Source organism: Pseudonaja textilis, chromosome 7, assembly GCF_049901715.1.
Source record: "Pseudonaja textilis isolate UNSWEBS1 chromosome 7, rPseTex1.2, whole genome shotgun sequence".
NCBI classification, from domain to species: Eukaryota; Metazoa; Chordata; class Lepidosauria; order Squamata; family Elapidae; genus Pseudonaja; species Pseudonaja textilis.
Window position 1 is genome coordinate 19,683,956 of NC_141996.1, and position 17,516 is coordinate 19,701,471.

Sequence of the window (17,516 nt, forward strand, 5' to 3'; positions counted from 1 at the left end):
AGCCCAATCACCTTGGGTTCCTTAGAATAGAAATATCAGCAATGAAGCTAAACTTTTCATGGACAAATTTGCCCTAGAATACTGAGACATGCTTTAGCCAATGCTGAAGGCATCTTTACAGGTACATGTGGTCCTCATTTATGAACACAATTGACCCCAAAATTTCTGTTGCTAAGTGAGACAGTTATTAGGTGAGTTTTGCCCCATTTTACAACCTTTCTTTCCATAGCTGCTAAGTGAATCACTGCAGTTATTAATAACATGGTTGGGGTTATGTTTCTTCTAATGGAGATAGTGTGTGATGACCCGGAGTGTAACACAAATTTAACAAAATCCAAAACATAAATAAATGTCCTTTAATGCCTCCAACTTGGCCCCACTGTTCAATAATTCTCAGTTGGAGATTAAACTTATTCAAAAATAGTCTTCAAAAGAAAGCAATACAGTCCGAACATAATGAGCAGATAAAGGTGAAATAAAAAACCAAAACAAACTACAATGAAGGAATTTCCACAACGAACCAGGATAAGTAATTACCAACTTCAGGGAGATAACAAGGCACAGTCTGTTGGAAGGACACCAACCAAGATAACTTCAGCCCAAAAGAAAACATGCTTTGCTTCTAGCAATGCTCTATTTTAACCATCTTTCTTATATATTATTCTCCCCAGCTGCAACCATAGTGGGGGATCATGGCCGCTTCCTCTCATAAGCCAAGTTGTTTCCTTCTCCGTTCATCCCTGCATGTACTAGGATGCAAAGAGGATGGGCCTGGTTCTTCCACTGACTGCCCAGCTGGCCTCTGCCCTTCCCCAGCCTCCTCCACAACCTCTGGAGCCACACCTCCACTCCCTGTCAGCTATTCCCCTCTCCCTCAGAGTCCGACTCTAACAAAGCCATGACATAGTGTATTTTTTGGAGTCTATTACAAACATGATAGAAAATCCTTTGCACTGGGGCCTGAATCAATTGATTTTAGAGTGTTCGACATTTTTCTGATTAATGCTGCTTTTTTGCACAACCTTTAATTGCATTTTCTTTGGAGAGGAAAGTGTTGAAATTACTGTTAAACTTGTGGCTACACAAGCCACGCACATAAGGGTGGTAAGAAGCAGAGGTTTGAAAGCAATGACTGCCATTCACATCGCTGAAAGAGAATCCCATTAACGAAGACTCAATTACAACTGCATCGTCAGTTTTTCTCCCCACCAATGCTGCTGAGTGAAAAGCTGCAGTGCAGCCCATAATTCTAGACAATCACAGCTAAAAATAAACTTTCATCCCACTAGGCAAACCCTGGGATTTATGCTGCAAGGCAGTGCTTATACCACAACTGCTTTTCATGCATGGCAGAGGGACCTGTATGGAAAATAAGGACCCCCCACCCCCACCCCCCCAAAGTGGGTAAACATCGCTGCAAGATGAGACCCCACAAGATCTTGAACATGCAGCTTATTGTCATAAAGAGCATAGAGAATGGGATGATGCATATCATTGAAGAGACAGAGATTGATTCTAGGTAGCTAATAGAAACAGAATTTGGGTAAGAAAGGCATTACAGCAATGCAGTTAAGTAATGAGCAGGACTGAGGCTATCAGATCAATAAGGCAGGATAACAGGCAACAGCAGAGGTCTGAAGGCTTGTGTGTGTCTTGTGTGTCATGAATAATTAGGACTGCAGAAAAAACAATTACTACCAACCTGCCTTCAATTGAGGACCTGCATACTGCATGAGTCAAAAAGAGGGCTGTGAAAATATTTACAGACCCCCCTCCCCCACATCCTGGACATAAGCTGTTTCAACTCCAACCCTCAAAACGACGCCGTAGAGCACTGCACACCAGAACAACTACACACAAGAGCAGTTTTTCCCCAAACGCCATCACTCTGCTAAACAAATAATTCCCTCAACACTGTCCAACTATTTACAAAGTCTGCATTACTATTACTATTAACCTTCTCGTCATTCCTTATCACCCATCCCTTCCCACTTGTGACTATATGACTGTAACTTTGTCGCTTGTGTCCTTACAATTTATATTGACTGTTTCCTAGTATGACTTGATTGCTTATTGTACCCTATGACTATTACTAAGTGTTGTACCTGATAATTCTTTATTCTTGCTGAATGTATCTTTTCTTTTATGTACACTGAGAGCATATGCACCAAGACAAATTCCTTGTGTGTCCAATTGCACTTGGCCAATAAAGAATTCTATTCTATTATGTTCTGTTCTGTTCCGTTCCATTCTGTTCCATTCCATTCCATTCCATTCCATTCCATTCCATTCCATTCCATTCCATTCCATTCCATTCTATTCTATTCTATGTGTGTGGGAGTAAGCTAGTCAAGAAGACTTTGGGGAAGCTTAGAGTCTTCTGGATGGACAACTTCCACCTGGTGGAAGGGGTAATTTGCTTCTTTGGTCAGTGGTGCTAGAAATGTTGACATGAATAGGAATTGGCAAGCTTGGGTATCGTAAGCGGAATCCACTCATCTATGGCAGGAATTAGTTATATTAGGCTTGGAGCTTGCTGGTATTTAATTAGCAAGGGTGACCAAATCAGGCTGCACAGTGAAATACAATGCCAAATGGAGAGGCAAGCCTCAGAGAAAGAGGTGGGTGCAGAACCAGTGTTGAAGCCTTGCCAACCCCCTCTACTCTTAAAAGCAGCTAATATTTAATTCCATGTTTGTGAAGTATTAGCTTGGTACATGGTCACTTATTGTCAAGAGACTAAAAGCTGTCCCAGTTTTGGACAATTTCAAGTGAAGTTTTTCTCCAGGAGTAAGTACTAAAATGGTCGACCTGGATCAATCCGGTATGTTGAGAGCTGAGAGGAACTCCTCAGCGTGTTAGAAGAATCCAAACAAAAGTATAATATTCCACTAGTGCAAGCAAGAGCAGAAGTTAAGGCTTGTGGCTAGCCACATTCAAGAAGCCGGGAGCTGAGGAAGTGTGCTAACCTCAGAGCAAAAGCTGAGGTTAGTCCTGCCACCCAGAAAGTCTTCCAATAGGCTGAGGTTAATGAAGTGTTAAGAAGTCACAAGGAAAACTCATCTCCATTGAATTCTTGTAAGGGGAAAAAAGAAAGAATGAATGAATGAACTTATAACAGATTGAGTGGTTGATCCCCAAAAAATTAATTGTGCAGGAATTATTGAATTACAGATCCCAAAAGGATGTTGGAGCAATATGGACCAGTCAACTGTTCCATGTAGGATACAAGAGCATCCTTCTCATATGACCACCCAGATTTTGCTTAAATATTTTCCAGTACAGAAGCCATCTCTTTCGTTTCAATCTATTTTAAGAAGTTTCTTGTAATGTTTAGCTGAAAGTGGCTTACCTGAAATTCCCACACATTGGCCTTTGCGGACAACACTGTCTTCCATCTTCTGAATAAAAACCTTCTACAGATTCAAAAAATGCTCTCATTTTTTTTGAAAAAAATCTTTTCCCCAAGCTAACATACCTCTGTAGCTTTTGTTTTTCTCATCCCCTGTCACATCACAATATTTAAATATTGGTGATTATTCTCCAGAGGTTGATCTGGTGAACAGAGCCATCTTAATCTGCAACTTGTGTTGCATTTTGAGGGCTGAGAGAAGGGTGGTTTGCCTCAAGTTACCAAAGAATAAATAAGACATTTAAAGAAATTGCTGCTTGGTTTATGCAAGAAATCACTGCCTTGGTTCAGAAGATGTCATACTCTCACTTTCTAGATGCTTATTAATTAAAAATGAGATCTTAAAAGTTGCTGACAGTCCAGCTCACAAATCCTGCTATGGAGAAAAGAAATCAATTTATAAATGTAATAATCAACAGCATTTCTCGGGTATTCCTCCCCTATAGCTTTATCCTGTCCACCTTTCCTCCCAAAACACAGATTGAAATAATAGCATGGATGCTGTGCTGGGATTGTAGCTTGTTTTTTATTTATTTATTTGTTTTTACAGAAGGAGACAAGGTTTAGATCTGACAGACTCAGAATTTTGACCACATGATTGCAGCCACCATCTTGACTTTTCTTGACTCCTATAAAGATATTCAGGGACAAATTGATAAAGGCACTCCATTCAATTAAGAGGATTGTTTTCCAGACTAGTGAATTCAGAACAGATGGCACTTTCCTGTTTATTCCCTCCTATTTCCTTTGGCAAATTCCCAGTGAAAAATAACTGGAGCTTGACCAAAACCAAACAGAAACACAAACAAAAGCCAATGCTTTCACTTATTTATTATTTTTGGAAACAATGGCAATGATTGGTAAAGGAACATGACTGAGTGGTTCTGTCTCTATGGAGGAAGGGCATGAACTATTGCCCTAGACAGGAATGTGATATTTCTTTCTTATTCCTTTTCCTATACTTTATGAGGCTCATCACTTTCACAAAACCTTTTAAAGTTTGCAGAGGACGGTGTCTACATTCAGCAAGTGTACTTGGGAAAGGACATTCAAATACAAGCCTCATGCAATTGTTGGATGCTTTTGAGTCCTCTAGGCAAGATTTTGGAAGTGTTTTGCCATTGCCTGCTTCCTGGGGTCGACAGGGAGTGACTGGCTTAAGGTCACTTAACTGGCTTTCTACTTAAGGTGGGACTAGAACTTAGTTTTCAGTTCCTACCCTGATGCCTTAACTTCTACACTAGAGTGTCAAACTTGATTTCATTGAGAGCTGCATCAGGGTTGTGTTTGACCTTGGGGAGCTGGGGAGGGCGTGGTCAGGGTGCGCATGGCCAGCTTGATGTCACTTGTGTCGAGGGTGCCTGTGTTAGCCCGAGCGCTCTGCCAGCAAAAATGGGCTCCTTGAGTTTGACACCCCTGCTCTACACCAACTGGCTTTTTCATGCAAACTAAAAAAAGTGCAATCCAATTACAGTTACACTGCCTGATTTCCTCTGCCAGTGTGCTTTAGTTTCAAAATGCAACATCTCTATATTTCATGGATGAACACAGGAAGGTCTAAACTGCCATTTTTTAACAAGGAGGAAAGAGAGGAGTGCAGAGATTGTGGGCCTGATCTCTATTTATACAGTTTTGTGTTTTGTTTTGTTTTCTAAAATATGTCCCTGAGTGACTTGTCCAAGATCACACAAGAAGCATTTGGCAGAAAACTGAAATAAAATTGGTATTCTTTACCACTTAATCACTGACTTTCATGCTCTGCTTTACACATCATATTTGCAGCCATTGCAATAATGTACCCCATTTGGCTTCTATCTCTGTCTTTAATGTTTGGCTTTCCAAAGGTCTGGTATTTTTGTTTTATTGGGGGTAAAGAAATGGAATTTATGAAAAACGAAAAAGAAACACACGTACGCACATATACACATACACTCCGAGGCTGATGGAAGAGAAAGTTTTGGGTTGTGTCCCAAAAAATGAGAAATATTAAAAATTCTTTAGGAGTCACATGCTGAAAATGACTTAGACCTGGAGCACCATTTTCCAGATGAGGATTCTCAAGTTGACTTTGAAAGAATTTGGAATTGTGGAAAGACAGCAGCCTAGGGAAAACTTTTACGAGACAAGAAAGCTTTCCTCATTGACTTATTTCATGTCATATAAACTCTGTGTTGTGTGAATCTGTCACAGATAGAAACAAATGTGCCTTCACATTGATTTGTGTAGGATTCCTTCTTAATACTTTACTAATTTTAACACTGAGTATCTAGAATTAAAGAGAAATTTTCTGACAGGGAGAATCAGTACAACTTGCTTCTAGGTGCTTCGGTCATAGGTGCTTCAGCATTGGAAGTTTTTAAGAAGAAATTGGACAACTGTTTTTCTATAAGGCAGGGATCTGCAACCTGCAGCTCTGGAGCCACATGTGACTCTGTGGCTTCCAGTTGGCTGATCCCACCACTGGCTGGCCCCTCCCCTCCCCATCATTCCTTGCCTGGCCTGAGAAGGAACGGGGGATGGCAGGGGATGGAGACTCACTCTATAGCTGACTGGGTGGGACTGAGTGATGTCGAGTTGGCCACGCCCACCCAGTCACACCGGTTGTTAAATTATTGGTTCCCAGAGTTTTCTTTTCTGTGGGAAATGGATCCAAATGGCTCTTTGAGTGTTTAAGGTTGCAGACCCCTGGTATAAGGTCTCCTGCCTTGAGCAGGGACTAGAGCCCTATGATTGTATTTCTATTTCTAAATGGCTTCCTCAGTTTGAAGATGTTTTAGAAACATGAAGGGTATTCTGGCTGGGAACTCTGGAAATTGAAATTCTGATGCTTGTGGAAAACACAATTTTGGCAAAAACTCACAGTACATTTCTGGAAGTATATTAAGAGAAGACATGAAAAAATAAAATAATTTTATGTTTTATTTGTGTGCCATCAAAGCCTTCTCAACTTGTGTGCAGAGCCTTGTTTTTAGAGATAACAGAGAAATGTTGCTCAATGCCCAGAATGGATTTTGAAGTTTCTAATTCAATTACATTTCAGATGATTAACCTGAGAAACATTTAAGCGCCTTGGACTAAAATTAAGCATAAAAGTCATGTTGGCCTAGTGCAGGGGTCTTCAAACTTGACAACTTTAAGACTTGTGGACTTCAACTCCCAGAATTCCCCCTCCAGTCATGTTAGCTCAGGAATTCTGGGAGTTGAAGTCCATAAGTCTTAAACTTGCTAAGTTTGGATGCCCTTGGCCTAGTGCAATCTCCTCCTCAGCCAATTAACTCATCTCTGCTTTTAGGGATGATTTATGACAGTGAACTCTTGGGCATTTTTAATTCTTCCAGCAAGTGGGTTAAGGAGTGTTCATTCCCTACTTTTTAATATGGCCTGTAAAATCTTGGGATGACTGAGATCACCATCACAATGAGCAAATTGTGAGCATACCTGCCTTCTACCCATTTCACTTTCCTTTTTGCCTCCCATTTAGCCTGAGAACTGAAATGGTCCAAGGGATTGGTGGGCTGTCTAGGATGTCATTTCTGCTACAGACAGAAAAAGGATTAGTTAATTCCCTGGGTATAACTTGCAGTTACAATTTAACTCTGATTGGATCTGGGAATGTTTGAAGCTTAATCTAATCTCTGAAGAAGCTTCTTGGGTGAGAAACGAAACGTCTTCAAATTAAAACCAGAAAGTCCAGTTGCCTCTTAAAAAAGCACCTTTGGGACAACCATGAGCTGGAAGACTGAGAATCTCCATAGACACTAATCTGATGTAACAGAATAGAATAGAATTCTTTATTAGCCAAGCGTGATTAGACACAAAAGGAATTTGTTTCCAGTATGTAAACTCTCAATGTACATACAACAAATTGATAAGCAACAAAGTTATAGTCATAAGAAGATAAGGAGATAGGTAATAGGGAAGATGAGAATAATGATGGTAATACTGCCTTTTTAAATAGTTTAACAGTGTTGTGGGAATTAGTTGTTGAGCAGAGTGATGGCATGGGGAAAAACTATTCTTGTGCCTAGTTGTTTTGATGTGCATTGCTCTATATCATTGTTTTGAGGGTAGAAGTTGAAACAATTTATGTCCAGGATGTGAGGGGTCTGTAGATATTTTCACAGAATTCTTTTTGACTTGTGCAGTATGCAGGTCTTCAGTGGAAGGCAGGCTAGTAGCAATTGTTTTTTCTGCAGTTCTACTTATCCGTTGAAGTCTGTGTCTGTCTTGTTTGGTTGCAGAGCCAAATCAGATAGTTATAGAAGTGCAGATGATAGACCCAATAATTCCTCTGTAGAATGTGTCAGCAGCTCCTTGGGCATCCTGAGCTTTCTGAGTTGGCTCAGGAAGAACATTCTTTGTTGTGCTTTTTTGATGATATTAGGTGTCCATTTTAAGTCTTGAGACATAATAGAACCTAGAAACTTGAAGGTATCTACTGTTGCCACTGTGTTGTCTAATAGGGTTAATTTGTGGGGCTAGTGGACTCAATATTCTTGTTCATGTTATGCACTTACCCATTAGGGTGCTTTATATGAACAGAACTAAAGAAAACATGCTTACTGTACAAGCTATATTCTCTAATTCTGAACTGAAATGTAAATTCCACGTACATCCATGTTGCAGCAGATTCTTGACAGGCAACTTTCATATTATCCAAGTCCCACTGAAGTAAACTGACTGTGAAAGTAAATGTTTATTTATTTATTTACTTCTTAATCAGATTTGTATGGCTGCCCATCTACATTATGTATCTGATATTAACACAGTTGAGAAAGTCCAGAAATATTTCACAAGAAGAGTTCTCCACTCCTCTACTCGTTGCAGAATACCTTATGCCACCAGACTTGAAATTCTAGACCTAGACAACCTAGAAATATGATGCCTTTGGTCCAATCTAAGTATAGTACATAAAATTATACATTGCATTGTCCTACCTGTCAATGAATACTTCAGCTTCAGCCATAACAATACAAGAGCACACAATAGATACAAACTCAAACCGCACCAAACTTGATTGCAGGAAATACAACTTCAGCAACAGAGTGATCAATGTCTGGAATACTCTACTTGACCGTGTGGTTTCTTCCCCAAACCCCCAAAACTTTAACCTTAGACTGTCTACTATTGACCTCACCTCTTTCTTAAGAGGTCTGTAGGGGGCGTGCATAAGTGCACCAAGTACCTACCATTCCTGTCCTTTTGTTTCTTTTTATTTTTCTTATATGTATCCATTTCATGTATTCATAACTATGTTTATACTTATACCTATTATCTTCTAAGTGATTGGCAAATCAAATCAATCAATCAATCAATCAATCAATCAATCAATCAATCTAACAGAAAAGGGGGACATTGGCTAGCCAGACAAAATATTACTTTTGGTCTGAAAGGAAATGAAAAATACTTAACAAACAGCTAAATACACATCCTCAGTGCCTCCATCCTTGTCTTGCACTGATGAAAATAACTATCTGGGTGAGGGAACTGGGAGATAAATTACCGCAGGTTAAACATGAAATTAGTATGTTAATTGGAAGCAAATGTGCTACTGAAAAGAAAATAGATGAGGTGTGTATGCAGGTGTGCAGGTGAAGGCACAGGCAGTAAGTGAATTCTGCCTAAGAGGAATCGGAAGTACTTGTTTCAGAGAAGGAGAAAGAAATAGTTTAGTAAATGAAATCCTTATCTCTATATAGCTGCTAAAAGGTGGAGGAAACAAGAGTGTCATTGGTTTATCCAAGGTTCCTGCCCAGGTGGATACTACTGATGTCTATGCAATCTACACAGATACTGCTAAATTACTAGTTGATCATAGTAATATCTTCAGTTACTGATCATGGGAAAGATGCTGCTTGTATACACAAACTAAAGGACTGAGTTGAACTAAGGGACTATGAGCTTCTATTTTTTTCTCCTCAATCCCAGCCTAATTTACTGTATATTCTCAGTCATCTAGGTCATGGTTATCCCAAAGATTCTTTTTTTAAAGGCAACTGGACCTTGTTTTTTTTCCTTGAAGACATTTCATTTCTCATCCAAGAAGCTTCTTCAGTTCTGACTGAAGAACTGAAGAAACTTCTTGGATGAGAAGCAAAATGTCTTCCAGGAAAGACGAGGATGAGAAGCAAAATATCTTCAAGGAAACTGCAAAGTCCAGTTGCCTTTTGAAAAAGCACATTTGGGACAACCATGACCTGGATGACTGAGAAGCTCCATAGATAGTTATTCCAGCTCCCACAGCATCCTAGGTTGCTTGATTTTCTTTGATGGGGAAGACAGCAATAGACATTATACGCTCTGAACTGAATATGGCTTTATGAGATGACATCTTTCACACACAACCACACATTTAAAACAATAATCCATATAATGAATTAGTTAACACATCAGGTAAGATGTTTAACAGAAAAGACTTGTAAAGGTTGAAACCAATGAGAATATTGCTTTGGGGATTATTTATTTATAAAACTCCCATCATTCTGGCATGTGGAAGAAGGCCTCTTCTATCTTGCTTAAAGGGTTTCCTCAGGGATCGTAGTTACCCTCAGGGCTTAGAAAATCTATCAAAATATATCTTGTTAAATTATTTTAATTTATATTTCATTGTTGATTTTAATCTGTTTCATTTTTAAATTTTGTAAGCTGCCTTGAGTATTTGCTAGACTATAAAGGTGATCAAAAAAGGGAACTCTCATATATATGTACATCTGTGTTTGTGTAGGTGGTTATGCAGATTGCTCATGTACACATGTAAGCAATGTAGGCAACATACACCAATAACACTTCCTGCCTTATTTTAATAGTTCTTTTATCTTTCTCCCTTAAGACTATATTGTCATCTTTTGTGGCAATTGCCACTTTCTGGAGACACACACTAACCATTGGGGTTTAAAATAATAAATTGTTTTGAGAACCTTCCTTCCTGCCCACTCCAAAAGATCAGTTTCAGATCCTGGAGGTGTATCCCTCCTCCATATTTAAAAAAGACTGTTCCTGGCTCATAGGCCTTTATACCCAATTCAAAGGTTGTTCATATGATGAATCTCATAGTTTCCTATCTGAAATCTTCCAGATGTGTTAGACTTCAAATTCCAGGATTCCTAGCCAGCATGGAGAATTCTGGAAATTATAGTCTATCCTGAAATCGAGAGGTCAACACACACACACACATGACAATCCCCAAACACCTCCCCACCCACCAAAATTCGCCGCCTCCTAAAAACATACAAGCATCCACACAACAAAGTAATACTGTCCAACAGCTCATTGATGGTGTCTTTAAGTTCAAATCCCAGGATTCCCAGCCAGCATGGAGAATTCTGGGAGTTATAGTCTATCCTGAAATTGAGAGGCCCATGAAGTTGTCTTGGTCCATCTTTTAGAGATATTTTGAATGTCAGACCTTGAATAAACGAGTTATAATGCACACAAATGGAAAGCAAACTGTTTTCATCTGTCCCAAACATATCAGGGATATGTTTTTCTTGCTTAAGTTCTCTTCTGCAATACAAGACCAAGAAATAAAGAAATGTTTATTTTTCTCTCCCTTCTTTGCTTCTTTCTGACGTGCAACCAAAATATTATGAACTTACCCAAACAATGCTTTCCCTCCCTTCTAGTCAAACATACTTCTGCTATCTTTGAATAACACTACAAGTTTCTCATTTAGGGCTGTGTCTATTCATTCTCTTTATAAACATGCACTAAGGAGAAAACTATTTTCTGAACATATGGCTGTTGTCTCTGTTTTGGATGGAAAAATGTCTGGCATTTTGCTGACATCACTGCATTGTGAGTCATTAGGAAGCTCTGTATAAACAGCAGGATATTTTAATCAATCAGAAATATCTGAAATATTTTTTGTGCAGCCTATTATAATGGTAGAGTTATTTATTATTGTTATCATCCTTATTCTTTGTGGTCTTGGCATAATGTCCAAGTCTTGATATGTGGCCTGTGGAGCATGGTGGTAAGCCTGAGTCACTCCTATAGTTTGCAGAGTGAAATAATAATACCAGATGTTTTTCACATCTTAAGGGTATGGTGGAATCTACAAACCTGTCTAGATGTCCGTTTGTCATAGAATGCCACAGTTCTCTCACTCATTTGAACTGAATTGTTTATTGTCATTGTACATATATACACAGTATACATACAACGAAATTCATATAACACCCAGAGACCAGACTAAACATGCACACACACATGACAATCCCCAAATACCTCCCCAAAATTCCCCGCCTCCTAAAAACACACAAGCATCCACACAACAGACCAAGTAATACTGTCCAATAGCTCACTGATGGTGGTCCTTAAGTTCATTATTAAGTGCAATTATAGCTCTGGGATAAAAACTATTCAGAAAACGTGTGGTCCGAGTTTTAATTGTTCTGTATCTTCTGCCAGAAGGCAACAGGAATAAAGATTGTAAGCAGGATGGGAAGAGTCTCTGAGAATGTTGTGCAACTTCCTCAAACAGTGAGATGCGAAGATGTCATCCAGGGCTGGTAGCTGGAGCCCAATGATATTCTGGGCAGTTTTAATGATTCTCTGTAGAGCTTTTTGTTCTGCTACAGAGCTGATCCCATACCATAAAAGAATGCAGTATGACATTTTAATTTGTGTTAAAAACTATATATATGGGTTCACTGTTTTTGCTTGGAATGAATCCACTAAAGTTGTTCCAGAAATAAGATTGCACTATATTCAGAGGAACTATATATTCATTTATTTATTATTTATCTATTCATAGGCAAAAAATCCCTGCAGCAAGGTCTGAACAAAGGTAGGATTAGCTCTCAGCCACAATAGGAATTGCCCAACAATCCCCTTCATTGCATCAGCCAAACTCCAACCAAGCTTAGCTCAGACAAACTCCTAGGATTTGTACATGGCACCATGAGAGTCTGACAACAGCCAATAGAATATATGTTCTTGCATAGGAACAGGAAGCTCAAGTTCAAAGCCCAAGAGAAGGTATAAATACCCCTCATTCTCAACTCCATGTGGTCAGCTGCCCAGAACCCATGTGTTTGGTGGTTCTGCTTCACCATTAAACCATCTTTCCAATCAGCCTCCATGTTTCTAGTGTCTTTCTCCCGGCTTGGAACTGAATCAGATGCATATTTCTCCCAACAGCAGTAAATTTATATAGTACAATTTATTTATGAAATATTTAAATTCATAATCTGTTTTTCTACCCAGAGCTCTCCCTAGATATTTACCAGACTAAATCAAATACTAGGGGGGGAAATCCATTTTTTTATTAAATTAATTTGAAAGAGCTTGGTTTCCTATGAGGGCTCATTTAATTTTTTTTTCCTGCTGTACATGTTTAAAATGCCAGCAGAAAGAATAATAATCCATAATTAATTTTAAAAAATATTCATAGAGTAAACACAGATGAAAATAAATGAGTGACTGCATCAATGCTGGCAGTGTGTTTCACAATAGCAGTTTCTGGGTGGGTGGGGGACTTAAATGTTTTCTCCAAAAAAACCCCAAATTGTAGGATGCATTCTTTTTATGCTAATTGAGCATGACTTCACTCTCAGCACAATCAAGACTATTCACAGTCTCACAAAGACCCGTCAAAGGAGATGATGAGCAAAAAGCAATGTTGGTATTTGCTTTAAGAGCATCCTGGTTTGGTCCTCCACCCAACAATTTCATTTGATCCCTTGCATTGGCAGAAATGTTCTGTCATCATGAAAAGCATCTCAGTGATTACATTAAATACATTTGTTTTGGCTCAGTGTTTCTTGCTAAGTTGAAAAAGAACTAAAACATACACTTGCAAAGTTTTGTCTTAGAATTTTTTTTTTTTTAAAAGAAACATTACTATGGAAATATATTCTGGTGGAAAATGCAATGTAGATTCAGGATATGTTTTATTTGCAACAGATCATTTTGAGAATCAGGCACAATAACATACAATAACGTTAAGTTAGAAATAACCAAGATATTCACAGGTTTTAAACGATCAATCTGTATATATGTGGAGATCACACAAATATATACAGACCATACCAAACTAACATATAGCAATAGCAATACCACTTAGACTTATATACCGCTTCACAGTGCTTTACAGCTCTCTCTAAGCGGTTTACAGAGTCAGCATATTGCTCCCAAGAATCTGGGTCCTCATTTTACCAACATCAGAAGGATGGAAGGCCGAGTCAATCTTGAGTCGGTGAGGATTGAACCCCTGGCAATAGGCAGAGTCAGCCTGCAATACTACACCAACCATTGGGCCACCAAATATACATTTGAAATAAAAGGGATTTGGTTTAGCCTAGCTTGTACCAATGTATATGAAGGTTGGGACCTATTTGATAATATGGCCCATCAAATGATCTCCTTTAGGTTGAGCTACAATGACACTTCAGATGCTAAGACTGAAATCCAATAGGACAGAGGGTATATCAGTCAAACCCATGATCAGTGGTCAGGGATGATCAGAATTGTAAGCCAAAACATCTGGAGGGTACTATAATGTCTATTCTTGGCCAAATCAAAAAAGTACCCACTTGTACTACATACTATCAATCAATCAATCAACCAATCAATCAATCAGATGCAAGCTGGTCTTATTGCAAGGAGCATAGTACTTGATACTTTTTACTTTGTTCACTGATTAGTTTGAAACAAAACTTGACAAAAACCAGCATGCAGTTGTAACATATTGAAGTATAAATAAATAGAGTAGTTCCACTATTCTGTTAAGGCAATTAACTAAAACTAATACTTAATGTTAGAGAAGAAAAAAATGAACCAAAACATTAATTGTAAATGAATTCTGAAACTAAACAGTCTATATGCAATAAATTAATATAAAGGATAAATTATACAACAGAATCTAATAATATAAAATATTGAAATAAGATTACAATTACTAATTTATTCATATATGACAAAAGATTATTCATCTACACCAGAAGTCATTTATGTATGCACATTCTGCTGTACACAACTTTGCTACATTATGCATAATAATGTAATGCATTGAGCTGTGGTGGTGCAGTGGTTAGAATGCAATACTGCAGGCTACTTCTGCTGCCTGCTGGCTGCCTGCAATTTGGCAGTTCGAATCTCACTAGGCTCAAGATTGATGCAGCCTTCCATCTTTCCAAGGTCTGTAAAATGAGGACCCAGATTATTGGGGGCAATATGCTGATTGTGTAAATAATTTAGAAGGGTTGTAAAGCACTGTGAAGCGATATATAAATCTAAGTGCTATGCTACTGTTATTATTAGAATAAATGTAGACACAAAAATCAAAGGATATTCAAACCGCCATATCTTTAATGTTAATAAATTGTGCAAAATTAATAATGTTCCTGAAACACTGACTTAGATCCAAATGAAAATAGTCAGGCTTTAGTCTTAATGAAATCAAAAGGAATGAATGCAGTTATGTTGTCTCACTGTTGATTTGGATCCACCCTAATCTATATTTTCTTTTTAACCTGTTTGGTCAGTATTTGGGTATCATTTGATTACTTGTCAAGGCTGGGAACTTACAGCTCATGGTAGGAAATAGAAGCTCAAAATTGTTAATCCAGGACCTCAGATCTCCAGGAATGACCTTGGTATCCCTGGATAGTATAAACAAGCCCACAGTGGAGTTTGGCAAGACATCTGACAAAAAAGGTAGGACATGGAAAAACATGTTATTTCTGTAAAGTTCTTTTATATCCCCTTGATGCAGGCAGGCGATTGTGCTATTTAGCTCTGTCTGAAAGCAAAAATCTTAAACACTCCCAAGCAAGAATGCTAAAGAGCGTTTTGGGTTCCAGGAATAAGAAAAAACATGGTACTGAATTTGCTGCAAACTGTCGCTTCCCCAGAATCACTATGCATCAAGGTTTCAGTTTGTGCAGGACTGAGCTTGTAGTTCTTGTTGGAGGGTTTAGCAACATGTGCTCCTCAGAGAGAAGTTGATGCTGATTGCCACATATTTTATGAAGTGGATGTGACTTAGTGCAGAGGAAAATCTGATGTTTTAACTCTGGGAAAGGTAATGTTGGAAGAAATATCCATCTGGTTCAGTTCCAAGTGGGGAGAAAGACACTGGAAACATGGAGGTTGATTGGAAAAATGGTTTATTGATGAACAGTACCACATGGATTATGGGTCCACATGGTCCTGGGCACCTGACTACATGGAGTAGAGACTGAGGGTTATTTATACCCTCTCTTGGACCTTGCCTTTGATCTTTCTGTTCCTGTGCCAAGGGCATGTATTCTATTGGTTGCTGTCAGACTCCCATGGGGCTATGCAGGGGTCATAGCTGATTTTGTAGGTTATCTGAGTCAAACTTGGTTGAAGCTTGGGCTGATGCAATGAAGGGGCTTCGTTGTGCAGTTTCTATTGTGACTGAATGGCTTTGCCCTGAAGGGTAATCCCATCATCCTGAAGCTGAAGGTCTTTTGTTTTGTAGATAGGCTGGCCCAGTCCTTCTCAATGGGCACCAAATATCTGCTGGGGGAAGGGGGCCGAAGCTCTGAGTTTCTGTCTTTAGAAACTTGTTACTCCTTTAGGGAAAATATAATACTCTGCCTATTCAATATTTCCCAAAACATTCCATTCATCTAAGAGGGTGGGTGCTAACAAGGGGAACCCATATAAACAATTTCAGTTTTTTCAATATGATAATTTGCAGTGGTAAAGAGAATAATTTGCAGTGGTAAAGAGATCCTATTCAGCTCCAAATTATTAAGGAAGCAAAATATTAACACAGGCACACAATACTGGAAGCACAATTTTTGCCCCCTTTTGACTACTTATTGCCACCAGTGACCCAAAGCAGTTTTGTTGTGGTGATAGTTTTTGTATCGAGCACTTTAAAAATGTGCTTTTTTAAAATTGGGCGATCAGTTTGAACATGAGAGTATGAAATACTGTTGAAATTCTCAATAATGTGTTGAAAATTACAGCATTCAAATCATAAGTAGTCAAACGTTTCCATCCTGAGAACATCATGCATTCATTACTGGATCTCATAAGCACATACACCCAGGGGTGGGATTCTACCGGAGTCACGTCCCAACGGCATGCTGAAGCCGTGACACCAGCATCTGAGTGTTCTACCGCATTAGGAAATACCTGATAGCCAACCGATGTGGGGTTTGGATTGCCGATGACGATTGCCGATGAGTCCTGATGACGTCAGACACTGAACTGTCACAAGTTGTGGGCAACTATCAGCAGAGCGATTAACATGCTGGACGTTACATTAATGACTTCTGGAGGGATATTCACTAGGTGGACACAAGGGTGATGGTGGGATATGGGGATTAGGACGTTGCGAGGGTACGGTAATGGAGGGTGGACACTTAACGGGTGAATGCACGGTATCTGGGGTATCACATAGTAACCGGATATTTAGCGGTAGCTTCCACCAGATGGTGGGTAATCTCATACAGCTCTGGTTGCGGTGAGCGCCAGAGCTGACTTTAATATTATCTTGATCCTTGTTATTACCTGAATCTGGAGCAGTATATGGATGAATAAAGACTCATTTTGTAGAGCTTTGTCATGAGAGCTTTGTTTCCCTTTCTTCCTGGAATCTGGCTGAACAGCTGAGACCGGTTCTGTCCACTTCTGTAGAACCGGTTGCTCTGAAAAGCAGCAAACAGAGAGCATAGATAGAACTGTTTCTATGTCTGCTGCTGTTTTGGCTCACCCACCCACCCACCCGGCTCTTACCTGACCTTTATTTCCTGTGTTTTTAACTGCAATTGCTTTGCATGACACAGCTGCGGTTGAAAAAGCAGGAAAAAAGTGCTTTTTCAACTGCTGCGCACCCGCACACAGTACTGCTCAGCTGTCCAGGCAGCTAGATGATGACAATATACATGCGCACGCAGCAAAATGTAAAATCACTGAACTGGTAGTTACACCGGTTGGATCCCACCCCTGCATATACCCATATGCATATCTTTATACATCTTGTCCCCCTCTTTCCTTAGTCTTCCTTAATCCTTCCTTAGTCTTTTCCTTCTTCTTCCTTCTTCTCAGAAATACTGAACAATCATTGGGTTATTATCATCATTAAGAGAAGGAAATCATGATATCTTCTTCATCAGTTAGCTGA

The 17,516-nt window shown here is 39.1% G+C and overlaps 1 long non-coding RNA gene across 1 annotated transcript in view; it reads right to left on the minus strand.

The window, feature by feature from the left end:
• Positions 1 to 17,516, minus strand: part of LOC148125255 (uncharacterized) — a 46,104-nt gene that overhangs the window by 7,803 nt on the left and 20,785 nt on the right. Inside the window, exon 2 of the long non-coding RNA XR_015744405.1 lies at positions 16,904 to 17,040. This is a non-coding gene — a long non-coding RNA (uncharacterized LOC148125255). The remainder of the gene's footprint in view (positions 1 to 16,903; positions 17,041 to 17,516) is intronic.